This window comes from Sus scrofa, chromosome X (genome assembly GCF_054392235.1).
Source record: "Sus scrofa isolate SSC_HxYL_T2T_F1_AM1 chromosome X, Sscrofa_HxYL_maternal_Yorkshire_Landrace_v2.0, whole genome shotgun sequence".
In the NCBI taxonomy this organism is placed as follows: Eukaryota; Metazoa; Chordata; class Mammalia; order Artiodactyla; family Suidae; genus Sus; species Sus scrofa.
Window position 1 is genome coordinate 59948245 of NC_139401.1, and position 6818 is coordinate 59955062.

Consider the following 6818-nt stretch of genomic DNA (forward strand, 5'->3'; position numbering starts at 1 on the left):
TTTTCAGTGTTATTAAATACTCTGAAAATGTTATTCTTAATGGTTACATAATGTTCCTCTGTATAGATCTTACATTTTTTATCCTAAATGGTCTGTGACAACAAATAAAACTAGTTTACCCTCATATATGGATTTATTGACCTAGTTAAACCATTTTTGAGAATATTTAATGACATGGAGATCTACATATAAGAACAATGTGTGGTGATCCCAATTTTGTAGATAGAGAAAAAAATGAAAGGTTTTTTTATAGTATATATTTGTGGGGTTTCTGATTTAAAAAGTACTACATGCACATATGGAAAATCTGAAAGATAAAGAAAGTGTCCATTATGTCACCTATATCAAGTTATAGTGCTGTACAAGGATTAAATGAAAATGTCTGTAAATTGTTTATCCCTGTATCCTGCTTACAAGATGGCAATAAAAACAGAGGATGTCTAGACTCCTCATTCTTATCCCTCTTCTCTTCACTGGTGAGAAGACATGGCCTCATATCATTTTAAAAGGCCATTAATTCACCTGGAAATATAGGAAAGTAGGGAAGAGATGTGAAAGGTAGCAATACTGTCTGCCTCCACATTTCATTACCTTCCAAGGCAGGGACAGAAGAACTTAGTCTTCATACCATTTAATAACTGATTGGGCAGAATATGTGTGAATCCTTCAATTCCCCATATTTCCCAGGCCAAAGACTTTGGAGATGGGATAACTATCCAATACTATATTATAAGAAAGTAATTCCAAGGAAGCAATTTCAAGGAAGCAAGAAAACTACACATACTAACATGCATTTCCAAACACTTTACAATAATGTGGTGTACACATATTCATATATATATATACCCTACTTACACACACATACACACACACACACACACACAACCTACACACTGAAAGTCAGGTGAGTATGTGTAAATATTGTCATTATATTCCACAAATAATGCCCCCCAGCAATTCCCCTAACCAAGATGTGCCAAGTTATTTTTGCTTAGAAAAGCAATTGAGGGGTGGGATAAGACCACCCACCAGGCACACACATGCAGGGCACACATTTTACTCAAGCTCTTTGGTAATATACTTCAATGGAATTCTTGCTCACAACCTTACAAAGCAGCCTGAGAAGACAAAGAATTTCTAATATCCTGTCTTCTCTAAAACCATTATTCTGATGTTTAAGTCTTTCCCTAGTATTATGGATTCAGTGGGCCTTACCACACTAAGATATAATGTTTACTTTGTATGTCTTCCCACTAGACTATAAACCCATTCAAGAAGGGACTTTCATCTCAGGTACCTTACAAAGAGTAGGTATATGTTAAATGAATAAATAAGTGGTTTCAGCTGTCCTGCTCCAATCCAAAGAACTCCTTCAAAATGAAACAAGTAGTCATATACAAGCCTCTGAAGACTATAGTCCTGGTTACTTTAAATCTCCCATAGCAGTTTTCTTTATCCTTTCCAAACACCTAGATTACTGACCCTGTGAATATGTGTGCATAAGTCTCAAAATGATAAGGAGAACACCATCAACTGCAACACAGGCATACCTTGGAAATACTGTGGGTTCAGTTCCAGACCACTTCAATAAAGTGAATATTGCAATAAATATTTTGGTTTCTAATTGCATATAAACATTGTGTTTATATTATGAGATAATCTATTAAGTGTGCAATAGCATTATGTTTTTAAAAAAACAATGTATATATTATACTGTATATGTATACATGTATGTGTAGCTGGCTTACCATGCTGTATAGCAGAAAATTGATAGAACACTGTAAACCAGCTATAATGGAAAAAAATAAAAATCATTATATATGTAAAAATATTAACCATCATCTGATCCTTTAAAAGTCACAATCTTTTTGCTGGTGAAGGATCTTGCATTGATGCTGATAGTTGTTGACTGATTAGGGTGGTGACTGTTGAAGTTTGGGGTTGCCATGGCAATTTCTTAAAATAAGACAACAATGAAGATTACTGCATCCATTGACTCTCCTTTCACAAATGATTTCTCTGTAGCATGCAATGCTATTTGATAACATTTTACCCACAGCAGAACTTCCAAAATTGTAGTCAATCCTTTCAAAACCTGTCACTCCTTTATCAACTAAGTTTTTGAAATATTCTAAATCTTTTGCTGTCATTTCAACAATCTTCACAGCATCTTCACAAGAAGTAGATTCCATCTCCAGAAACCACCTTTTTCCTCATTTGTGTAAGTTTTATTATGAGGTTGTACCAATTCAGTCATGTCTTCAGGCTACACTTCTACTTCTAGCTTTCTTGCTATTTCTACCATACCTGTAGTTACTTCCTCCACCAAAGTCTTGAACTCCTCAAAATCATCCATGAAGATTGAATAAACTTCTCCCAAACCCTTGTTAATATTGGTATTTTGAACTTTTCACATGACTTATGAATGTAGTTAATTTGCATCCAGAATGGTGAAATCTTTTTAAAAGATTTTCAATTTTCTTTGCCCAGAACCATCAAAGTAATCACTACCCATGGCGGGTATAGATCGCCTTATGAAATATATTTCTTAAAGAGTAAGACTTGAGTGCCAAAATTACTTTTTTATCCATGGGCTACAGAATGGATTTTGTGTTAGCAGGCATGAAAACAACATTAATCTTATTTTACATCTCCATTAGCGCTCTTGAGTGATAAGGGTTATTGTCAATGAGCAGGAATACTTTGAAAGGAATGTTTTACCAGGTTTTGGATTTCGACAGTGGGCTTAAAATATTCAGTAAATCGTGTTGTAAACAGATGTGTTATCATCCAGGCTTTGCTAGTCTATTTATAGAGCACAGGAAGAGTAGAGTTAACATATTTGTAAAGGCCCTAGAATTTTCTTCATAATAAATGAGCATTTGCTTCAGCTTAAAGTTTTCAGCTGCATTAGCCCCTAATAAGAAATTTTGTCCTTTGAAATTTTGAAGACAGACATTAACTTCTCCCTAGCTATAAAAGTCGTAGAGGTCATCTTCTTCCAATGTAAAACTGTTATGTCTACATTGAAAATCTGCTGTTTAGTGTAGTTACCTTCATTGATTACCTTAGCTAGATCTTTTGGAAAACTTGTTACAGTTTTTGCATCAGCACTTTCTGCTTAATGTTGTACTTTGTTATTTTGGAGTTGGCTTTTTCCTTAAAACTTATGAACTGAATTCTGCTGCCTGAAGCTTTTCTTCTGCATCTTCCTGATCTCTCAAAGCCTTCATAGAATTGCAGAAAGTTAGCTTTGCTCTAGATTAGGCTTTAGGTTAAGGAAGTGTTATGACTGGTCTGATCTTCTATACATACCATTAAAACTTTCGCAATACTAGAAATAAGGCTGCTTTGATTTTTAACCTTTTGTGTGTTCACTAGAGTAGCACTTTTAATTTCCTTGAAAAAGTTTTTCTTTCCAACCACAATGCAGCTGTTTGGTTCAAAAGGCCTAGCTTTTTGTCTGTCGTAGCTTTTGATATGCCTTCCTCACTAAGCTTAATCATTTACAGTTTTCGTTTTAAGGTGAGAGATATATTTCTTCCTTTCACTCAAAAACTTAGAGGCCATTGCAGGCTTATTGTTTGGCCTATCCAATATTGTTATGTCTCAGGAGATAGGGAGATCCAAGGAAATGGAGAGAGACAAGAGATTGGCCAGTTGGTGAAGCAGAAAAACACACACATTTATCCATTAAGTTTGTCATCTTATATAGTTGCTATTTGTGGTGCTTCACAACAATAATAAAAGAGCTAAAATTTATAATATTATAAATGAATTAAAATTATTAGATATAGATCTATCAAAGCATGTACAAGACATGCATTTGGGAAATTGAAAATGTTAACAGCAAAAATTTAAAAAGATTAAACCAAAGGATATAATGTGTTCATGCATTAGAGGACTCAACAAGAAAAAGATGTTAATTCTCCAAATTAATCTGTACATTTAGTGCAATTTCTATTAAAATTGGAGCAAGTTTTTTCCATAGAAATACATAGGATTTTTCTTAGATTTATAAGGACATGAATGGTATCTAGAATATCTAAAACAATTTTGAGGCGTTCCTGTTGTGGCTCAGTTGGTTAAGAATGCGACATAGTGTCCATGAGGATGTGGGTTCCATCTTTGGCCTTTCTCAGTGGGTTACTGTGGCTTTGTCATAGGGCTGCAACTGCACAGTTGATTTGACCCCTATCCTAGGAGCATTCATATGCCCAGGTGCAGCCCTCCCCCAGGAAAAAACTTTGTAATAGAAGTATATATAGAAAGAATTATTCTACCTTAAATGTATATAGCCACAGAAATCATTAAAGTGTGGTGTTTACAGGCCAATATACATATATGTCAAAGACACAGAAAAGAAATTCAGATATTGATTTACAAAAATATGTCCAACTGATTTTTGACAGCTATTCAAAAGCAATTTTTTTAAAATTTTATTATAGTTGATTTACAATGTTCTATCAATTTCTGCTGTATAGCAAAGTGACCCCGTTATACATATATATACATTTTTCTCATAATATCTTCCATCATATTCCATCAAAAGTGATTGGATATAGTTCCCTGTGCTACAGAGCAGGACATCATTTATTATCTACTCCAAATGCAAAAGTTTGCATAAACTAACCCCAATCTCTCAGCCAATCCCAATCCCTTCCCTACCCGCTTGGCAATAAATATGTCCTCTATGCCCATGAGTTCGTTTTTGTTGTGTAGAAATGTTCATTTGTGCTGTATATTAGATTTCACATACAAGTGATATCACATGGTATTTGTCTTTCTCTTCCTGACTTACTTCACTTAGTATGAGAGTCTCTAGTTACATCCATGTTGCTGCAAATGGCATTGTTTTGTTCTTTTATTATGGCTGAGTGGTATTTCAGCATGTATATGTACACATCGTAATCCATTCATCTGTTGATGGGCATTTATGTTGTGTCCATGTCTTAGATATTGTGAACAGTGCTGGAATGAATATAGGAGTGCCTGTATTTTTTTAATGAATTTTTTTCCTGATAAATGCCCAAGAGTTGGAATGCTGGATCATATTGTTGTTCTAAATTTAGTTTTCTGAGGAACCTCCATAATGTTTTCCATAGTTTATGAATTTACATTCTCATTAACAGTGTGGGAGGGTTCTATTTTCTCCACACCCTCTCCAGCTTTTATTTGTAGACATTAATCATAGCCATACTCACTGGTGTGAAGTGGTACCTCATTGTGGTTTTGATGTGCACTTCTCTAATAATAAGTGACATTGAGCATTTTTTCATATGCCCGTTGGCCATCCATATGTCTTTGGAGAAATGTCTATTTAGCTTTTCTTCTCACTTTTCAATCGGGTTTTTTGGTATTTTGCTGTTGAGTTGTATGAGTTGTTTGTATATTTTGGAGATTAACCCCTGTCAATTGTTTGTTTGCAACTATTTTCTCCTTCCATATGTTGTCTTTTTTTAATGTTTTCTTTTGCTGAGCAAAAGTTTTTAAATTTCATTAGGTCCAATTGGTTTATTTTTGTTTCTATTTCTATTACCTTGGCAGACTGACTTAAGAAAATATTTGTATGGTTGATGTCACAGAATATTTTGCCTATGTTCTCTTCTAGGAGTTTGATGGTGTCTTGTCTTATGTTTAAGTCCTTAAGCCATTTTGAGTTCACTTTTGTGCATAGTGTGAAAGAGTGTTCTAGTTTCATTGATTTACATGCAGCTGTCCAGCACTGCTTACTGAAAAGACTGTCTTTTTCCCATTTTATATTATTGCTTCCTTTGTTGAAGACTAGTTGACTGTAGGTGTCTGGGTTTATTTCTGGGTTCTCTATTATGTTCCATCGGTCCATATGTCTGTTTTTGTACTTGTACCACATGTCTTCATTACTGTAGCTTTGTAATATTGTCTGAGGTCTGGGAGAGTTATACCTCCTGCTTGTCTCCCCTGCCCCAGGATTATGATTCCATATAAATTTTTGGATCATATTAGTTCTATGAAAAATGTCATGGGTAACTGGATAGGGGTTGTATCAAATCTGGAGATTGCTTAGGGTAGTATGGCCATTTTAACAATATTAATTGTTCAAATCCAGGAGCATAGAATATCTTTCCATTTATTTGAAACCTCTTTAATTTCCTTGATTAATGTTTTATACTTCTTGGCATATAATTCCTTCACTTCCTTGGTCAGGTTTATTCCTAGGTATTTAATTTTTGGGGGTGTTATATTAAAAGGTATTGTTTTTTAGACTTCTTTTCTAATATTCCATTGTTGGTATATAGAAATACAACCAATTTCTAAATGTTAAACTTATATCCTGCTACTTTGCTGATGTCTTTGATCAGTTCTAGTAATTTTTTGTGCAGCATCCTTAGCGTTTTCTATATATAGTATCATGTCATCTGTGTAGAGTGACATATCTACCTCTTCTTTTACAATTTGGGGGTCTTTCATTTTTTTGTTTGTCTGATTGCTGTGGTTGGGACTTCCAAAACTATATTGAATAAAAGTGGTGAGAATGTGCATTCTTGTTACAGATTTTAGCAGGAAGGCTTTCAGCTTTTCTCCATTGAATATTTTATTTGCTGTGGGCTCGTCATAAATGGCTTACCTATGTTAAGATATGTTCCCTGTATACCCACATTGGTAAGTGTTTTTATCATGAATGGATGTTGGGTTTTGTCAAAATGCTTTTTCTGCATCTATTGAGATGATCGTGGGTTTTTTGGTTTGTTTGTTTGTTTGTGGGTTTTTTTTTACTTTTTTCTGTTAATGTAGTGCATGACATTGGTTGCTTTACATATGTTGAACCATCCTTGTGA